The sequence below is a fragment of the Crocuta crocuta genome, unplaced genomic scaffold (genome assembly GCF_008692635.1).
Source record: "Crocuta crocuta isolate KB4526 unplaced genomic scaffold, BGI_CrCroc_1.0 scaffold139, whole genome shotgun sequence".
NCBI classification, from domain to species: Eukaryota; Metazoa; Chordata; class Mammalia; order Carnivora; family Hyaenidae; genus Crocuta; species Crocuta crocuta.
Window position 1 is genome coordinate 8,929,791 of NW_027533258.1, and position 21,512 is coordinate 8,951,302.

Here is a 21,512-nt window from a genome sequence, read left to right on the forward strand (position 1 = left end):
AGGTAGAGTTGTACGTGTTACGGGACAGCCGAGGGGGGCTTTGATGTTGGGCAGACCTGAGCTGGCATCTTTCCCCCAGACCCTGAGAAAGTGGCTTTATTTCTCAGGCCATAGTTTCCTTATGTGCAATGGTCTACCTTGAAGTCTTGTTCCACGTGCACACATGCCTGTCTGGTTGGGTGCTCCCATCATGGGAAGGACCTAACGGCAGTGGCAATGGTTTATTTAAGCCCACAAGACTTCAAGCCTGCTTGAAGGGACAAGCAGAGGGGACTTACAGAGGGGACTCCAGACTAGCCTCATTTCTTACTGTCCTTCATGCAGTATGGAAAACTACATACCTAGAAAATGTCTCTCATCTTTTTCTTTTGCCCTGGGCTGGGAACAGGTAGACTTCAGGTATCCGATATGAACTTTGGTCCATAAGCTGATTTAATAAACCTCCATGGTATGTCCATACTGTGAAATACATAAAAAGAATTAAGTACTGTTACATGTTACAACAGGGATAAACCTAGAAAACATACTAAGCGAAGAACACGAGATGCCAAAAATGATGTATGGCTATTCCATTTATATGAAATATCCAGAATAAGGAAATTCATAGACGTAGAAAATCGGTTAGTGGTTGCCAGATGATGAGGGGAGGAAGAAGTCGCTGCTAATAGGTATTTAGTTTCTTTCTGGAGTGATGGAAATGTTCTGGATTTCCAGAACATAGTCGTGGATGCACGACATAGTGAATATAAAAACCACCAAAGTGTGCGCCTTTAAGTGGTGGATTTTCTGTTATGCGAATTGTATCTGAATTTTAAAAAGGTAAAAGCACTACCAATCCCATGGACGTTAAAAAGATAATAAAGGACACTATGAAGAAATCTGTACCCACAAATTTTTTTTTTTAATTTTTTAATGTTTTATTTCTAGGAGAGAGAGAGAGAGACAGCATGAGCAGGGGAGGGTCAGAGAGAGAGGGAGTCACAGACTGAAACAGGCTCCAGACTCTGAGCTGGCAGTCAGCACAGAGCCCGACGCGGGGCTCGAACCCACGAACCGCGAGATCATGACCCAAGTGAAAGTCGGACGCTTAACCGACTAAGCCACCCAGGCGCCCCCCACAAATTTGATTAATTTAGACAAAATGAACCAATTTCTGAAAGACACCGTCTATCAAAGCTCACACAAGGATAGACCATTGGAATAGAACTGTATTAAAGAAATTTAATCAGTAAGGAATATGTTTCCAAAACTAAAAGCATCAGACCCAGATGGTTTCACTAGTGAATTTTACCAGACACTTAAAGGACAAATGATATCAATTCTCTATAATATGTTCCAGATTATGTAGAAAATCTTAAAGAATTGACGGGAAAAAATAAACTAAAAAGTAATTATGGGAAGGTTGCAGGATACAGGATTAATACAAAGAAACCTGTTTTTTTTTTTTTTATTTTTTTTTTTATATGCCAGCAATAGGCTCTTGGAATTTGAAGTAAAAAATACACACCATTTACATTAGTACTAAGAAGTATATATTTCAGGGATAAATCTTAACAAAGTATGTAGAGGATCTTTATTAGGAAAACTACAAACCCCTGGTGTATGAAGTCAGAGAATATCTAAATAAATTGAAAGATATTCCATGTTCATGGATAGGCAGACTCAATACTGTTAATATGCCAGTTCTTCCCAACTTGATCTGTAGATTCTATGCCATTCCAATAAAAATCCCAGAAAATTACTTTGTCTGTGTCAACAAACTGATTCTAAAGTTTATGAGGAAAGGCAGAAAATCAGAATAGCTAACATAATGTTGAAGAAAAAGAACAAAGTTGAAGAACTGACTTCAAGACTTACTTTAAACCTATAGGGGCACCCGGTGGCTCACTAAGTCACCCATCTGACTTTGATCCAGGTCATATTTCGTGGTCCATGAGTTTGAGCCCCACATTGGGCTCTGTGCCAACAGCTCAGAGCCTGGAGCCCGCTTCGGATTCTGTGTCTGCTTCTCTCTGCTCCTTCTCTGCTCGCTCCTTCTCACTCTCTCTCTCAAAACTAAATAAACATTAAAAGAAAATAGACTTACTATAAAGCTATAGTAATCAAAACTATGTGATATAGGGGAAAGAATAGACAAATACATGAATGGAATGGAATCGAGAGCCCAGAAATTGGCCCACACAAATATGATCAACTGATCTTTGACGGAGAACAAAGGAGAAATGGATAGTCTTTCTAACAAATGGTGTTAGAACACTGGAGTATCCACAGCAAAAAGTGAATTGATATGTTAAGCTTAAACCTTTCACGAAATTAATTCAAAACAGATCATACACCTAAAGGTAAAATGCAAGACTGTGAAGCTCCTAGAAGATCATAGGAGAAAACCTAGATGATCTTGGGTTTGGCAATGAGGTTTTAAATTTTTTTCATGTTTATTTTTGAGAGCGAGGGAGAGACAGAGCAAGAGTGGGGGAGGGGCAGAGAGAGAGGAGACACAGAATCGGAAGCAGGCTCCAGGCTCCGAGCTGTGAGCACAGAACCCGACGCGGGGCTCAAACCCACAGACTGTGAGATCATGGCCTGAGCTGAAGTCGGACACTCAACTGACTGAGCCTCCCAGGCGCCCCAGTGGTGGAGGTTTGCTTCTTGATCCAAGTGCTGGTTTTGTGAGTGTGATCGCTTTGTGAAGGCTCATCAAACTGTGCTCCGATGATCTGTGTACATTTTGTACATAATGTGATACTTGAATAAAAATTTCACTTTAAAAATAAATAAATAGGCATAAGAGCTGCACTGCTCACCCAGAAGGATACATGCACGGCAGATAAGCATATAAAAAAATGCTCCCCATCATACATCAGTAGGGAAATTGGAAGTTAAAATGAGATACCGCCACCCACGTATTAGAATGGCTAAAATCCGGAACACTGACGACACCAAATGCCGGTGAGGATGTGGAAAAGCGGGAACTCTGACTCATTGCTGGTAGGAATGCAAAATGGCACGGCTGCTTTGGAAGACAGTCTGGTGGTTTCTTAGAAAGTTAAAAAGTCTTCCCATATGATCTGGCAGTTGAGCTTCTGGTTATTTCCCAAAATGAGTTGCAAACTGATTCCCTGCACCCGAAATGGCTTATAGCACCTTTATTCATACTTGCCAACCATTGGAAACAACCAAGATAGTCTTTGGCAGGAGAGTGGATAAGCAGATGGTGGTACATCCACAGAACAAAATATTATTTAGTGACAGGAAGCAATAAGGCAGGAAAGAAAACAGGAAAAAACACGGAGGGACCTTCAATGCGTATTACCGAGTGCAAGGGACCAGTCTGAAGAGTGTGCTCATGTATGGTGCCAACTGTGTGACATTCATACTGTTGTATCAATACTAGTTCATCAGTTTTAACAAATGTACCACGGTGACAGAAGGTATTAATAATGGGGGGAAACGGTGGGCGGGAGAGATTAGGGGGTCAGAGGGACCGTGTGGCAACTCTGTCCTTTCTGTTCAATTTTTCCATAAACTTACGACCACTCTAGAAATGAAAGTTTATGAAAAAGGAAAAGAAAAGAACCATTTCTGTACTCTCCTTACATCAGTTGAGATCCAGCTCTGAGTTCCAACCTTCCTGCTAGAAGCTGTCCAAGAGCTCAGAGTTCTTCACTTTCCCTTTCCTGCCCCAAACCTTCGCCAAGGTGGTTGCCTCACTAGTGAGCGGAGGGAACAGTGCACAGAAAGAAACATACTAATAGCACCGCACGTTGTCCTGTGCTCTGTGGCCTTAGTAAAGCTCCATCTCTTCCCTCAGCCCCTGGCCGAGGAGACACAGGAGGAAGCAGGTCTCTGAGACAATGTGCCACACTGTGGGTGGCCCAGAATGACCTGTTCGGCACCTCCGAGGACAGACTCGCTGGCAGGTTGCAGATGTGATTTCCCCCAAAGCCTCAGGAAGATCCCCTATCGCTTGTGTGGCCACAACATCATGGCCACGTGTTGGGTGGGGCTTTTGGTGTGCGAAGCACGTTTGCACATTCACATAGCCGTCCAGGGGGATCTGTCTGGGCCCCACACCAGATGCTGGGGTTAGACCCATTTATACGGTGGATGGGTCCTTTCTACTGGGAAAGCCCAGGAGAAGAAGCAGTTACAACGTAGGTGTAGGGGAATCGGGGGCACCCAACCCAGCCTGGGAGTCAGGAAGCCTTCCCTGAAGAAGTGACCTCATAAATGAAGAGAGATGAATGCGTATTAACCACAGCAGAAGCAGGGGAAGGTGCTGGAAGTGTTTCAGGCAGAGGGAGTACAGGCAGAAAGGCACTCATTATGGAAGGGAATGTGAGGACCTAAGGCTGGCCAGGGAGGAAGGGCCCAGAGCTCTCAGGCTCTTAGAATCCAGGTTGGGGGTTGAACTCTGTCCTAAGGCGACAAAAAGACCATTAGCTCCAAGGGGCAAGGAGGGAGTGACCATCAGATGTACTTTCTGGGAGACAACTCTGCATAGACCAGCATGTCTATGCTGTGTTCCCATGTACGCAAGAAGAGAACGCACGTGGGGCGCCTGGGTGGCTTAGTCGGTTAAGCGTCCGACTTTCGCTCGGGTCATGATCTCGCGGTTCGTGGGTTCGAGCCCCGCGTCGGGCTCTGTGCTGACTGCCAGCGCAGAGCCTGGAGCCTGTTTCAGTCTGTGACTCCCTCTCTCTCTGACCCTCCCCTGCTCACGCTGTCTCTCTCTCTCTCTCCTAGAAATAATAAATTAAAAAAAAAAAGAAAAGAAAAGAAAACGCACGTGTGTAGGCATATCAATACATTGGAAAGGACTGGACGTGTAACAGGCCAGACAGGTGGCCGAAGCCTGTGTGTTTGAAAAAGGAAAATGGAATGCAGATAAATGTACAGGCTAAGAGAAACTTTAAGATTTGTTCTGGACACTTAGATGTTACACGAGTCTTTAAGAACATCTTTGTTGAGATACGGTTTTCATACAGCGGGGTGCACACATTCTATTGTACAGTGTGAGGACTCATAAAAAATATGTGCACCCATTTAGCCTGTGCTCTTACCGAGCTAGAGAATGCTTTCATCGTCCCAGAAAGTGTCTTCATGCCCATTCCTGGTCAGGTGTCTCTGTACCGTCCAGAGGCAACGGCCATTTTTATTTACTGTACCAGAGATGAGTTCTGTGTTTTCATTCTAGAACTTCTTGTAAAGGCAGCCATTAAAATGTCCATCTTTTTGTGTCCAGCTTCGTGCACACACACTGTTTTTGGTGTTCATCCATATTGCTGCTTGCATTAGCACGTTGTGTTCGTGATTTTTCCGTCACTGAATAGTAGATACCGAATATGTTTACCGCTTCTCCTGTGGGCAGGCCAGGGTGTTTCCAGTTTGAGGCCACGATAAATAAAGCTGCTATGAACGTTTCTGTACAAGTCTTTTTATCAATATATATTCTCATTTATTTGGGGTAAACAGGTGGAATTCTTGGGTCTCAATGGTAGGTATCTACTAACCTGACAAAGCTCCCGAACCAGTTTTCAAGGTGGCCGCACCGTTCTGACTGCCCACCAGTGACGCATGATGGTTCTGTTTCTTCGCCACCTTGCTATTATTAATCTTTTTAATTTTAGCTCTTCTGGTATAGTGTAATCTCATCGTGGTTTCAGATCTCCATTTTCCTGATAACTAACGACGGTGACCGTGTTTTCATGTGTTTATCAACCATTTGCATCTCTTTTGTGAAGTATCTGTTCCCATTTGTTTCAATTTCATTTGTCAGAGGGGTGTAATGTGAATATTTTATGCCAATCTGTGGCCACACTAGGCTTTTGTCATTTCAAAAATGTTACATACATTGAGTAATACTGTAGGTAATCTTTTGGGATTGGCTTTACAATTCACCATAATCTTCTGCAGATTTCATCCTGTTTATGGTGTATTTCAATAATTATTTCCTCTTTATTGCTGAATAGTATTCCATGGTATTGACGTACCACAGTTTGTGAAATTCTTCACCCACAGAAGGACACCAGGTTGTTTCAATGTTGGGGCTATTATGAATCAAGCCACCATGAACATTCACGTACAGGTTTTTGGATGAATGTAACTTTTCATTTCTCTGTGATAAATGCCCAGGGGCATCAACCTCTGGGCCACATGCCAGTTCTAAAGTGCGTATTTTATACGGGTGCCTTGGTGGCTCAGTCAGTTAAGCGCTTGGTTTCGGCTCCACTCTTGATCTCCTGATTTTGTGAGTTCAAGCCCCATATCGGTCTCTGTGCTGACAGCACAGAGCCTGCTTTGGATTCTCTCTCTCCCTCTCTCTCTTTCTCTGCCCCTCCTTCACCCCCATGGTCTCTGTGTCTCTCAAAATAAATAAACAAACTTAAAAAAAAAAAATAAAGTAAGGGGCGCCTGGGTGGCTTAGTCGGTTAAGCGTCCGACTTTCGCTTAGGTCATGATCTTGCGGTTCGTGGGTTCGAGCCCCGCGTCGGGCTCTGTGCTGACTGCCAGCTCAGAGCCTGGAGCCTCTTTCGGAGTCTGTGTCTCCCTCTCTCTCTGACCCTCCCCTGCGCACGCTGTCTCTCTCTCTCTCTCCTAGAAATAAATAAAAATATTTTTAAAAAAATGAAGTATGTATTTCGCACTACAGATTTCCCTCTCAGAACCATTTTCGCTGTGTCCCACCACCTTTGATATGTTGTTTATTCCTTTTCTGTTCAGTGGATTTTTTTTTTCTAGGAGAGAGAGAGAGAGAGAGAGCGTGAGCAGGGAAGGGTCAGAGAGAGAGGGAGTCACAGACTGAAACAGGCTCCTGGCTCTGAGCTGGCAGTCAGCACAGAGCCCGACGCGGGGCTCGAACCCACGAACCGCGGGATCATGACCTAAGCGAAAGTCGGACGCTTAACCGACTAAGCCACCCAGGCGGCCCTGTTCAGTGGATTTTTGGATCTCCCTTGAGACTTCCTCTCTGGCCAATGGATTCTTTAGATGCGTGTTCCGTTTCTAAGGGTTTGGGGATTGTCCTGTTATCTTTCTGTTTGCTTTCTCGTTGGATTCAATTGGAGTCAGAGAACACACTCTATGATTTCAGTTCTCTTACACGTGTTGAGGTTGGTCTGATGGCCCAGGATATGGTCTGTCTTCGTATATGTCCCGTGGGTGCTTGAAAAGACTATGTGTTTTGCTGTCATCGGGTGGGCTGCTCTGAGAGTGTTATTGGACCCTGTTGGTTGATGATGGTCTTGTTGAGCTCTTCTGTGTCCTTGCTGACTTTCTGCGTCGTTGCTCAGAAACAATACAGAAGGTTGACATCTCCAGTTATAATTACGGGTTTGCCTAGTTCTCCTTCCCGTTTTACCAGTTTTTACGTCATATAGTTTGCAATGTCATTGTTTGGGGGAAAACATTTAGGATTGCTGTGTCTTCTTGGTGGCTTGATCTTTTTGGCATTCTGTAATGTCACTTTCTGTTTCTGGTAACTCTCTCTGCTCTGAAGTCTACTTAATCTGATATTTTAAAAAAATGTTTAATGTTTATTCATTTTTTTGAGAGAGAGAGAAAGAGAGAGACAGAGTGTTAGTAGGGGGAAGGGCAGAGAGAGAGGGAAACACAGAATCCAAACGGGCTTCAGGCTCCAAGCTGTCAGCACAGAGCCTGACGCGGGACTCAAACTCACAAACCGTGAGATCGTGACCTTAACTGAACTCAGACACTCATCTGATGTTAATGTGGCCATTTCTGCTTTCTTTTTAAAATTAGTTTACATGATATGTCTTTGCTCACTTACTACTTTTGATCTGCCTGTATCATTTTATTTGTGAGTTTATTATGGACAGAAAATCATTGGGTCATGTTTTGTAATCTACTACCAATCTCTGTTTTTAATTGGTATACTTGGCCCATTTAAGTCTAATGTAATTATTGATATGTTAGGTCTCAAGACTGCTATTTTAGGGGCGCCTGGGTGGCTCAGTCGGTTGAGTGCCCAACTTTGGCTCAGGTCATGACCTCACAGCTCATGAGTTAGAGCCCTGCATCAGGCTCTGTGCTGACAGCTCAGAGCCTGGAGCTGCTTTGGATTCTGTGTCCCCCCCCCCCCCCCCCCACCTCTCCCCTGCTTGCACTCTGTCTCTCTCAAAATGAACAAACATTTAAAAAAGTTTTTTAAGTCTGTTATATTATTTTTTTCCTCTGAGTCTATTTTGCTTTGTTTTGGGTCTGTTTTTGTTTTTGTTTCTGGGTTTTTTTCCCCCTGCCTTCCTATGGATTAAACAACTTTTAGAATTCATTTTGATTTATCTGTAATGTTCCTGTCTCTTTATATAGCTTTTTTAGTGCTTACTTCATGTATTACCTTTGATATACATATATAAAAATATCATAGTTGAATGATATCATCATTTTACAGTTCTAATCGGGTGTAGAAGCTTTACTTCCCTTTAGACCCCCTTACCTTTTTTAAATTTATTTTTTAAATATATATATTCTTAATATTTACATATTTTTTAAGGAGAGAGAGACAGAGTACGAGCTGGAGAGGGGCAGAGAGAGAGGGAGACACAGAATCTGAAACAGGCTCCAGGCTCTGAGCTGTCAGCACAGAGCCCGACATGGGGCTCAAACCCATGAGCCATGAGATCATGACCTCAACTGAAGTCGGATGCTTAACAGACTGAGCCACCCAGGCACCCCCTCTTTTTTCTTTTAAACCATCCTCTTTCTTTTTAGAGAATTTGCATCAGCCATTCTTTTAGGGTAAGTATGCTGGTTGTCTGAATTTCTTTTTCATTCCTGAAAGGTATTTTCTCTGGATATGGAATTCTGGATTGGCCATTCATTACTGACTTGAAAAATATTGCTCCATTCCTTTTGGCTCCCATGATTTCTGATGGGAAATCCACTGTGATTTGAATGTTTTCCCTCTAAGGGAAAGGGCTATTTCTCTCTTGCTGCTTTCAAGATTTTTTTCTTTCTCTGTAGTTGTCAGAAGCTGGACTACAATGTGTCTTGGTGTGTATTTCTTGGCTTTATCCTGTTTAGGGTTCATGTAGCTTCTGAAATCTGTAGTTTTATGTATTTTGCCAAATTTGCAAAATTTCCACCATTATTTCTTTGAGTATTTTTCCATCTCTACCCTCTGCCACTGGGACTCCAGATAACATGCATGTTGGACCCCAGGCCCCCAGGGCTCTCTGTTCATTTTTTTCTAGCTGGTTTTCTCTCTCTTGTTCAGGTTGGGTAATGTTACTGCTCTGGATTCAAGTTCATTGATTCTTTCCTCTGTCCCCTCCACCTGCTGTGGAGCCCATCCACTGAGGTTTTTATTTCAGCTATTCTGTCTTTGAGTTCTAGAATTTCCATGGCTATGTATTCATATCTTCTATTTCTTTGCTGAGACATTCTTCGTTTTTATTTGTTTATAATTGTCCATTGAAGTATTTTTAATGAAACTGCTTTAAAATCTTTGTCAGATAGGGTGCCTGAGTGGCCCAGCCGATTAAGTGTCTGGCTTGAGCTCAGGTCATAATCTCGTAGTTTGTAGGTTCGAGCCCCGCATTGGGCTCTGTGCTGACAGCTCAGAGCCTGGAGCCTGCTTCAGATTCTGTGTCTCCCTCTCTCCCTCCCCTCCCCTGCCCCCACTCATGCTCTGTCTCTCCAAAAAATAAATAAACGTTAAAGAACACTTTTTAAAATCTTTGTCAGATAATTTTAACATCTGTGGGGTCGGCGTTGGCACCTACCGATTGCCTTTTTTCACTCAGTTTATATAATCCCCTCCTTTCCTTCCCAGTTGTTGGTGTGACCAGCTATTTTCCATTGGAACCTGGCATTGTGGGTATTATGTGAGTTATGAGGCTCTGGATCTTATTTAAACCTCTGTTTTAGCGGGCTCCCTCTAACACTTCCCTGAAAGCAGGGAGCACTGCCTCATTATTACCAGGTGAGGATGGAAGTTTCTATTCACAGCTTCCATTGACCAAAGAGGTGTCCTTATTACTGCTGGGTGGAGTGGGAATTCTGGCTGCCATTGGTACCTCCCTGCCTGGGAGTCACGAGAGAGCCTCATTATTGCTCCATTGACACCATGGACTAGAGGAAGTGACCTCATCCCCCCTGGGCAGCAGTGAAAGTCCTGGCTGTCCCACTAGGCTTCCTCTGATACCACCCTAGTGAAGGGAGTGGGTGGGGGTGGGGGGCTCTTGACTGTGTTGTGGGGCTGGAAGTCCAGGGTCCCTGGCAGTCCTGTGTCTAGGGTCCTCACAGACACTGTGGGGTGGGGTGGGGAGTATTCCTGGCAGAAATATGAAAGGCCTGGCTTTTTCAGATCACACGGGTGGTTGGGGGAGGGGTGGGGCACCTCATTAGAGCCTGGCCAGAGGGAAGTTTAGGCTCCCCATTTGGCCTTTGCCAGTGGAGACGGTGCCACACTTCTCTCTGTCACGTTTGGCTGGAGTAGAATGGTTATTTTCTAAGAGTCTTGGGCCCTCCAGGCTGCCCCTTTCCTGGGCCTTCACAGGCCCTTCTTCGGGCTGTGTCTGTCTACCCGTTGGTGTTTCCAGGTTGTTGGCTGTTCAAGTCCAAGTCTGGGATATAGGAGGCAAAAAGAAAACCCAGGGCACTCACCACTATGTCCCTTCTTTTTCTCAAGGTCCTTAGCTGATCTACGTCCTCGCTAGTTTCAGAGTCTCCTATATAAGTTTTGTATATAGTATCCAGGGCTTAGAGCTTTACTTAGCAGGAGGAAGAGAGAAAAGTACATCTATTCCTCTTGGCCAGGACCATTGTCTATTTTTTATACACTGAACACCTATTACTTGTGTGATTAAAAGTGAATGTCTAGGGGCGCCTGGGTGGCTTAGTCGGTTAAGCGTCCGACTTTCGCTTAGGTCATGATCTCGCGGTTCATGGGTTCGAGCCCCGCGTCGGGCTCTGTGCTGACTGCCAGCTCAGAGCCTGGAGCCTGTTTCAGTCTGTGACTCCCTCTCTCTCTGACCCTCCCCTGCTCACGCTGTCTCTCTCTCTCTCTCCTAGAAATAAATAAAAACATTAAAAAAAAAAAGTGAATGTCTAAAAATAGCGTGTTATTATAAAAATGTTTTTAGAAAAAAGTAAAGACGATATCGCATCTTGCCTCTCAGAGATCACCACTGTTAACACTTTGGCAGGTGACCCTAATTATTTTTTAGATGTAGATATAGGACCTTAAAACATATCATGGAAGCGTCTGCCACACTTGGCAGAAATGAACCTGTGCTAGGTAAATAAAAAAATAAAAGAACTTAGCAGAAGGATACTTGGCATCTCATAAAACTCAACCAAGCAAAGCTTCTCAAAGGAGTAGGCTCTCTCTCACCTCCTTTCCTTTCCTCTGCGTACTCCTTTGGGTCTTCCCGCCCTCTCAGTATTCATTCCAGGTCACCAGAGCCTCTACGTCACCAAGTCCAGGGGCCACTTTTCTGTCCTCATTTCATGAATATCCCGCACTCCCTCTTCGAACCACTCTTGAGTTTTTGTGACATCAAATTCTCCGGTTATTTCATGGGTCTCACCTTCCCAGTGTCATTTTGCTGATTCTTCATGCACCCACCTCTTACCCCCGGATGCTCAAAATGTGATATTACATGGGCACAGTAGAGCTCTTGTTTTCTCCTCCCAAATTGTCTTCTGTGCAAACTTCCCCATGTCAGCGAATGTGACCCAACAGTCTTCATTAATGGAGAAGACAGAAGGCATTCAAGCATCCAGAAAGGGTTCATATCCACTTGGCAGAGGAAGAAGGGGTGGGGGTGGAGGGGCAAACTTTAATTAGCCATGATACAAGCCCCACTCACTTTCCATAGAGATTTTGGGCCAGAGCTAAAGCCTGGATTTCCCCCATCCATTTCCATCTGATCTAGACATAATGCCAAAACCATGTGGATTGTGTGTATATTTCTTCCTTTTTCTGTGTCTTCATGAGCGTATTTGGTAAGACTAGGGAAAGACTGTATCAATGGCTGCTGCTCTAATGTCAGTATAACCCTTAGAGTCCTAGAGAGTTCTAGACTTGGCTAGCTGGGACTCTCGAAATCACTGTCTGTTTCATAAAAAGTTGTAAAAAACACACCTGGCCAAGTATCGGGACGCGTTTCTGATTTCAGTTCCGTCCACAAACCTTGTTGATTTCTTTTCTTGTTAGAGAAGTTTCTCTTGTACCAATATGCCATATTCATGAATGGGATGGAAAGGGAGGTGGTGAGAGATTCTTCTCGTGTAATCGGCAGGAGTTTAAAAAGAGAGAGAAGAAGGCTAAAGAAGGTGGATATACCAGCGGCCAAGAGCAATCACTGGCTGTTGAGTTAATGGAGAGGATAGGGGTGAGGGCTCTTGGAGGAAGGACAAGATGGTCAGAGAAGAGGTAACAGAGGAGAGCACTCTGGGCCGAATCTATCCCAGCGATAAAGCATCTGGAAGTCACAGTGTCCCCATATGGTCTTTTGCCCCAAACGATGAACCATTCACTTCATCTCAGTTTGCCCATCTCTTGGGTCCAATTCCATGCGCCGGGAAGCTGAGTTGCCTAGAGCATGCCAAGAAAGGCCATACCTCCTTTGCCAGCTGAGAGAGCACTGTACCCCTTTCTCTTTTCATCCATAAAACAGGGATGAGAACATATCTATCTCATATGAATTCAATGAGTTAGTTTGTAGAAAGAAGCTGGAACACTCCCCAGCCCATAGGAAGCCCTCAATTAACATCAGCTGCTATTTTTCTAATCTTTATATGCAAAGGTAGCATCATGCATCTCGTTTTCTTCTCTGTATTCTTCCAGATGATTACCTGGGTACAAAGGAGTCAGATAGAACTGGGTTCAGATGAGTCAGATATCCCTGCCTACGCTCCCGGCTAGCTGTGTGACCTTGGGAAAGTCATATCGCCACCAGGATGTTTCTTATCCTTGTACTTCAGAGTTTTACACGATTGTTCAGAATAAATGCGATTGTGGGCTTCAGGCCCTAAGCAGCATCTGGCATACAGTCAGTGCTGCACACATGTTACGGAAGACGCTAAGATTCCTTCCCTTCCCCACCCCCCACCCCCCATTTTATTTTGGTCTTCACCACAACTTTGGTCTTCCTAAGCATTTCTGTGCCTTTTCCTTGGCGAAGAAGGGCCTGAGCAAAGTTGGGAAGTAAGCCAAGGCTTATCTGTGTTTCCTTGATGGTTCTCTTTTCCTGCTTGTCTGCTACACCCCTACTCCCTCTCTGTTCCCTCCCTGTTTCTTGCACCCATCTCCACACTCCATCACCACCTACCATTTCACGCGGCTTCCCTTTCCTGGCCCTGGAGTCCTTTAAGTATCCGCTCTCCACTGTCGCTGCTGTAGTAGACACGTGTGTTGGCTAAACATCCCTCCGTAAATCTTACATCTTGAAAAGTAAGCTTAGGGACAGAGGAAGTGGGCTTTCATAACCCCCGGGGAATGAATCCCTGGCAACGAGAATCCAGGCAATTTGTGTGCAAGATGTCTTCCCTGGAAGCCTCAAATTATCACACAGAGGTGAAACCACACGCGCAGCCCTTTGAATGTCTAGAAGATGGTAGAGATGATTTCCTGTGAACGTGGCATAGAAAAGAATGTGGGCTTTGCGAGTCAGGCCACTTGGGATGTGCTTCTGGCTCAGGCTGTAGGAACTATGACCACACTAACTCGGGCACAGACACAGTGGGCTCTCCCTGAACTGCAGAAATTGTGGATAACTGATTATGTCACGGGGTGATCATGATCGCTCAACGAGGCAATCAAGTGGCAGTGCCCAGCATGGTATCTGACACAGAACGGCCACTCTGTAAAAGCCAGCCTGTCTACCTGCCTGCCTGCCTTTTTCCATTCCTTCCTGTTCTCTAGGCTAAAAGGTAGAGAGAATTGACTTCCCTATGTAATGCTGTGAAGTCATCCATCAATTACATCTATACCCCCATTTTAAACGTTGTGGTAGAACATGCATGTCGTGAAATGGACCATCGTGACCATATGTAAGTGTGGTTTGGTAGTGCTAAGCACGTTCACATTGTTGTACAACATCCTACAGAACGCTTCATCTTGCAAAACTAAAACTCTGTACCCGTGTCCCTCCCCCAGCCCCTGACAACCACCATTCAACTTTCTGTCTCTGTGAATTTCACTACTCAGTGCGCCTCATCTAAGTGGAATGAGCACAGTAGTCTTCTTTATGTGACGGGCTTACTTCACTTAGCCCAGTGCCCTCAGGATTCATCCATGTTGGAGCACATGGCACGATTTCCTTCCTTTGTGAGGCTGAATAATATCCCACTTTTGCATAGACCATACTTTGTGGATCCGTTCATCCGGTGATGGACACGTGGGTGACTCCTACTTTTTTGCCGCTGCGAATGTAGCTGTACTAACATCTGTTCGAGTCTCTGCTTTCAGTTCTTTTGGATGTATACTCAGAAGTGGAATTGTTGCCTCATACGGTAATTCTATTTTTAATTTTTCGAGAAACCACCGGCACCATTTCGCCTCCCCCTGCCAACAGTGTCTAAGGGTCTCCATTTCTCCTCATCCCCACTAACGCTTTTGTTTTGTTTTGTTTATAATAGCCATCTTAATGGGTGTGAGGTGGGATCTCACTGTGGTTTGGATTTGCATTTCCCTGTTGATTGGTGGTGTTGAACATCTTTTCATGTGCCATTTGTCTTCTTTGAGGCAGTGTTTATTCAAGTCCTCTGTCCATTGTTTGTTGTTGTTGCTGCTGTTCCTGAGTTAGTTGTAGGAGTTCTTTATATATTCTGCATATTAACTCCTTATCAGATATATGATTTGCAAAAATTTTCTCCCATTCTGTAGGTTTACCTCTTCACTCTGTTGACTTTCATGCTCAGAGTTTAAATGTTGATGTAAGCCCACTTTATTTTTATTTTGTCCCTTGTACTTTTTTGTCATATGCAAGAAGTCCTTGACAAATCCAGCATGATGAAGCCTTTCTCCTATGTTTTCTTCTGAGAGTTTTACAGTTTCAGCACTTTACATTGAGGCTCTGATGCGTTTTGAATTAATTCTTCGACGTTGAATCTTCTGATCTCATAACAGGGTATGCATTTCCATTCATTTGCCTTCTTTTGTGTCCCCTCAAAAGTTTTATTTCATTAAAATCTTGCATATTTTTAAAGCTTATTCTCATTTTTTCTTGCTTTTATATGTGGGGTCTTTTTTCTAATACAGTTTCTGTTTTTTATTTATCTTCTCGAACAATATTAATTTCAATCTTGACTTGCATCAAACCACCCTACCTAATTCTCTTTGTTGTAGCCATTTTTTTTCAACTGATAACTTGAGGGGCTTATAAACATTTTGAAGATGAAAAAATTATGAATTATGCCACCTCTTTAATTGGCAAAGGTAGAATTCATTGTGAGCCTCAATGAAAAAAATGACACATGACATTTAAAGTCGCAGAAACTATCTCACCCACACACTCATCCTGAAGTTACTCGAAGTACTCCAGCTGAACAAGAAATGAATCAAAATAACTCATAACTAGAGATAACATGATTTGAAAACAAAGAAACAAAAAAAAATAAACAGTAAACAATGAAGTAAATCAACCTCAAAGCTGCTGCCTCCCCCACGAAAAAACTGCTATTTTCATAGTTGTTACATTTACCGTAAGTGTCCAAAAAGAATTATTTAAAGAATTGTGATATAGTAAAAAATATTTAAATCCAATCCAGATCTGTATCTTAAAACGTAATTTTACAACATTCAGACTAAGAAAAGCGCTAAAATCACAGGTTCAGAAACAATCTTTAAAATTATATAGAAAGTCTAGACCCAGATCTTTTCTAGTAAAATTAAAAAATATTTTTTAATGTTTTATTTATTTCTGAGAGAGAGAGACAGCATGAGAAGGGGAGGCTCAGAGATACAGGAAGACACAGAATCTGAAACAGATTCCAGGCTCCCAGCTGTCAGCACAGAGCCCGACGCAGGTCTCGAACCCATGAACTGTGAGATCATGACCTGAGCCGAAGTCTGACGCCCACCCGACTAAGCCACCTAGGCACCCCTTTTCTAGTAAAATTTTAAATCTTGATTAAGATGAACGGTATAGTCAGAAAACCCAAATTCACAGAGTCGACACATGAAGGAGTTGGATACCTAAACAATAACTCTGAAAGAAATTTAGAGACGGATTCCAAAAATAAGCTTGAGGAAAGGATCTGAGGTCACTCAGACATGGCTGGCGGAAGTGGATTCCTACATAAGCAAGAGGGTTCCATGACTCCCCTGGGTTCTAGGCTCAGATTTTAGCTATAGATTTGCCATTTTCTAAACCAAGCAAGGATCCTCACTGCTGAGAGCCTCCGTTTTCCCATCTGTAGAATGCGAAAATCGCACTAGCTGGTCTCCAGGGTGCTTTCCTAGTCATATAGTCTAGCATGTGTGTAACTTTAAAGAACAGAAAACGTTATTTTCCAAGCCTGACTGGACATCAGAATCATCTGATGACAGCCAGGGAGTGTTGTGTTTCTTGGTGCAATCTCAAAGCTGTCTGGAATTGGGCCATAGAATTGTCTATGTGAAGGAAACGTGCTGATAGCTAATAGATAGCAGTTGCTGAACGCTTATTATGAGCCAGGAACTTTTCTAAATATTTTCCATTAATTCATGTTCTGGTTTCTCTTCAAATCATGTAAATTTCTCTCCTTTTACCAAACATTTTCCGTCAACTCATTGAGTTCAGCCCTGAGCTCTTGTAGGTCCCGAAAACACATGTGGCATGTCCTGTCCTTTTAGGTGACACCAAACTGGTGATAGACACAAATGCAAACCAGGCATAAAATCTTTATGGGACCATTCGCTCATCGGTGTCATCAAAGTGGTCCAAGATATACTGACTTCTAAACTACCATCAAAATGAAAACACAATGGGGCACCTGGGGGGCTCAGTCATTTAAGCGTCCGACTTCGGCTCAGGTCATGATCTCACGGTTCATGGGTTCGAGCCCCGCGTTGGGCTCTGTTCTGGCAGCTGGCTCAGAGCCTGGAGCCTGTTTCAGATTCTGTGTCTCCCTCTCTCTCTGATCCTCCCCTGCTCACGCTGTCTCTATCTCTATCTCAAAGATAAATTTAAACAACAACAACAAAAAAATGAAAACACAATTTAAGCATCTTTCAGTCCTCCAAGAGCCTCAGAGATTCTCCACCCCAGCTTAGGAACATGGAGTCAGGGGTGAGGGCTGGCCAGCCAACCAATGACTAGGATTTACGACTACACATGAAGGAGCAACTTGAAACAAGATCTTGAAGGACACCAAAGCATCTAGTAACCATCTGGAAGGATATTCAAAGGATCCGTAAGGCTATGTAACTATATAAAGGGTCTTAGAACCACGTAGACCCCTCCCCGCCCCCCTGAGGTTAACAACTTACGTGACAAGGTGCAGTTACCAAAACTAGGGAATGATCATTGGTATAATACTGTTCACTAAACTGTGGACCTCATTTGGATTTTAGCCATCGCCCCCTGCCCCATGTCTTCTTTTAGTTCCAGAGTCTCTTCAAAGATCCCACTTTGTGTCTCGTTTTTGTGTCTCCTCAATTTCCTCCAATCCATGGCAGTTCCTCAGGCTTCCTTATCTTTTATGACTTTGACATTCTGATAAGTACTAGTCATGTTACAGAATTTCTCTCAATTGGGTTGTGAATGTTTTCCTGTGATTCGATTGTGGTTATGCGTTTTTAGTAGGAATCCCACAGAAGTGACCTTATGTCCTCAGTGCATCCTATCAGGGGATACATGATTTTGATGTGTCTTATTATTGGTAATATTAACTTGGATCATGAGGGTAAGGCAGTGCTGGGTTTCTCCACTGTGAATTTATTATTTTTCCTTTGTGATCAATTCATTTTGTGGAGGAAATACTTTGAGACTATGCAAATATCCTGTCTCCTTTCAGATTTTTATTCACGGATTTTAGCATCCATACGAGGGCAGTTTTTACTGTGGTGTTTGCCTAATGGTGATTTTGCATTTCTCTCCTTCTATGTACATTTTTTAATTGCAATTTCTTTTGTAAAGAAGACCTGTTCCTTCCCCTCCATTTATTCTCTTATTTATAATATTAGTATACACTCATGGGTATTTATTTCATCCTACGAATTATAATCCAACACTTTCAGTATTAATTTTGTTGTTAAGTTGTCCTGGCTTTGGCCATTGGACTGGCTCCCATATTCTTCTGATACTCCCGTCCTTTTTCAAGAAATGACCTCTATTCCGTCACTATAAGATGTGCCAGGTCCATCTTGTGTATTTCCTGTTCTGCTCCTAGACTTGGCCATTTCTCTAAGGAGCCCTGGTTCCTTTGAGCGTCGAATGGTATTTAGAAACCAAGCCCTGGGCACCATCATTGTTATTGAGATGTCATTTCCTGGCTCTCTCTGTAGAGCTAGAAAATATATGTATGCATATTACTTTTTTTAATGTTTATTTATTTATTTTGAGAGAGATAGAGGGAAGGAGGGACAGATAGAGAGAGGGAGAAAGAGAATCCCAAGCAGGCTCCATGCTGCCATTGCAGAGCTCAATGGGGGGCTCGATCTCATGAATCAGGAGATCATGACCTGAGATGAAACCAAGAGTTGGATGCTTAATCAACTGAGCCACCACCCAGGCGCCCGTATGTGCGCATCGTAATGCAAATAATGCAAACATACACACATCTTTTTCACTTCTGTATGTATCTCTGTGTTAATACATTAAAAACCACGAGTTCATGCTGATTTCTCAAACTCCAGTCCAGTGAGGTTGGCTCAGTCTAGATTTCCCCCGTTCCTTATTTGTAACTTCTTTCTCCAGCAGTGAGAAGCTGGCTCTCATTATCCACGATATATTTACTTACTTGTTCAGTCATAGCTCACAAAGAAAAAAGTCTCAGGGTTTTTAACACACATCTGTTTGGCAAACAGATGCAATACTTAGAAAACTATGTTTGTGCATTGTTTTTTCGTCTTTAGCCTTACAGTATCCAGTCAAAATACTATTTTCCAGAGTTTCTCTGTTTAATGCTTTCATCCTCCATCCCTTTCAATGTGTTTATGTTACTCATTTATAAGGCAGTCAGGTTAATTTGTTTTGTTTGTGTTTTTCACCCTCCCAAGCCCCCTGCAATCCTGGTTGATTAGTTATTTATTTAATTTGGGGTATGTAAAATATCACTATGGTTCTAAGAGTCAAAGTGGTACATAAAAGTACTCCCAGAGGATGCCCTTCCTCATCCCGCCATCTCATTCTCCTCTCCTTTTCACCCCTTTCTTAGCCCAGCATCATTAGTTTTGGGTGTATCCTTCCTGCTTTGGCGACTAGAAGTTTTAAAATTAGGTCACAGAAGAGATCCTGCCTTCAACAGTCACGTGGAGGAGAGTGTGTCTAGAGAAGGGAGGTCAAACCATAGGAAGAGAAAGAGGGAGGAGTGACCCATGACCAAAGCGGGTGGGGTCAGCGTCGGACCACATGCCTCGGTGCCTCTCTTCTTTCCACCTGGGGAACTAAGCCTTCAAAGCATGGTCTGGAATATTCCAGAGCGCCAGGGAAGCAGTGTGGGGCGCCTACCAGTGCCCGGAGGTGCATGCTTCTCTCCCAACGAGATGTAGGACCTCCACTGGTGCCATTCCATACCATCTGTTAAATCCCCCAAGAAAAGAAGCCCTCCTCCCTGGCCCCCGTGGGGGCTGCCCCAGGAAAGCTGGACCCAGGCAGACCTTTGACAAGGTCCTACGCCTGAGGGAAGATGCCTCCGTCTTGCATCATGGGGTCAGGTCAGCATGTGGAGATGAGTTCTTCCTCTGTGCCCTCTGAGGTCACCCCCACGTCCAAGTCCAGGCTTCTCTGTCCTATCCAGGGTCCCCAGTAAAGACGCATCCTTACTAGCTCAGAAGAGGAACTTGGAGATGGCTGTTGACTATTTCGACACCACCCCCCTGGCGGGTGCGCGGACATTCCCTTCCTGGCAGCCGCTGGAATTTCACAATAGACGCTCCTCTTAGCAAGGTGCCAGGGGAAGCCAGGCCTTGCCGGCCGAGCCCCTAACACAAAGAGGCCTCGTCCTTGGGGAGGGAGGGGGGCCACCTTCTTCTCTCGTCACCTCCACCCCAAAGCCGCTGGAGTTCTGCTGACAAGTCGTAAGAAACGGCTGACGCCTGACTCATCGGACAGAAATGAGTGTGGCGGAGGCCCAGGTGGTGAGCCCCGGTGTGCTGGGTCATCCCCCAGGGCACCGCGGCTGAGGATCCCCGGGCTGACCTCGCACCGCCCTTGACTCCCAGTGCCCAGCGCCTCGGGCAAGTCCTGCCTCTCTGAGTAGCTTGGGGACAAGCTCTAGATGCTGTCAGGATGCCAGGGAGGCAGCCACACGGGGAGGTCTGCCAGACGCCTCTGGGGACATCTGGCTCCTCCGTGGAGCAGGCAGGGACGCTGAGGCCCGGAGACGGGAGTCTCAGGGGCCTGGAGAAGGGAAGCGGCGTAGGCGTTGGAGGGGTGCTGTGCGGGCGGCCCCGGGACGCTGCGTGCCGACCCCTCAGGCTCGGTGTAACAGACACTGTTCATGTCCATCCCGTGTTGGCATTGCTGCAGTGGGACACAATAGGAGCAGCGTGACTCACTCCTGCCTCGTGACACAACCCACTTGTCCCTTGCAGCAGGGACTGGGCGGAGGGGACTTTAAACTCAGTTGGTGTGGTTCAGCCCTTGCTTCAAACTAGAGATCATGGGCCCCAGCTCAGCAGAACAGGGACGGTGTGGTCCTGTGAGTCCTGATCCCCTCTCCAGAGGGTGAGCAGCTGGGTGTAGACAGACGTGGTGGGCTCAAGATTCCGAGCAACTGGGAATGTAGGTTTCTTTTCTTTCTTTCTTTTTTAATGTTTATTTGCTTTTGAGACAGAGAGAGAGACAGAGGGTGAGCAGGGGAGGGGCAGAGAGAGAGGGAGACACAGAATCCAAAGCAGGTTCCAGGTTCTGAGCCGTCAGCACAGAGCCTGATGCAGGGCTCGAACCCACAAACTGTGAGATCGTGGCCTGAGCCGAAGTCGGACGCTTCACTGACTGAGCCCCGAGAATGTAGGTTTCTCAAAGTGAGGGCATGTTACAGTTCATGGAATCTTCACTTTTTGAGGTAGAAACATGAAATTGGCTCTATTTTTCTTCCCGTGACTGGCCTCTGACTGTGCCCGGGGATGGTGCACTTGAGCGGTCAAGGCCAGACTCCCTGGGTTCACATCCTGGCTTTGCCACCTCCTGACTGTGTGACCTTAGGTAAGTTGTCTAACTTCTCTGGGCCACAGATTACACATCTCTCCATCCCTCTCCCTCCAGTCTCCCCCCAAAGGTGATCCAATCATCAGCCTCTTACTGCTAAGTTTCCCTCGCCTACTGGGAGCCCTCCAGGGTCAAGGATTGACAAATCAGCTCAAGTCCAGCTTTGGTTGCTAGTACCACCCACCCACG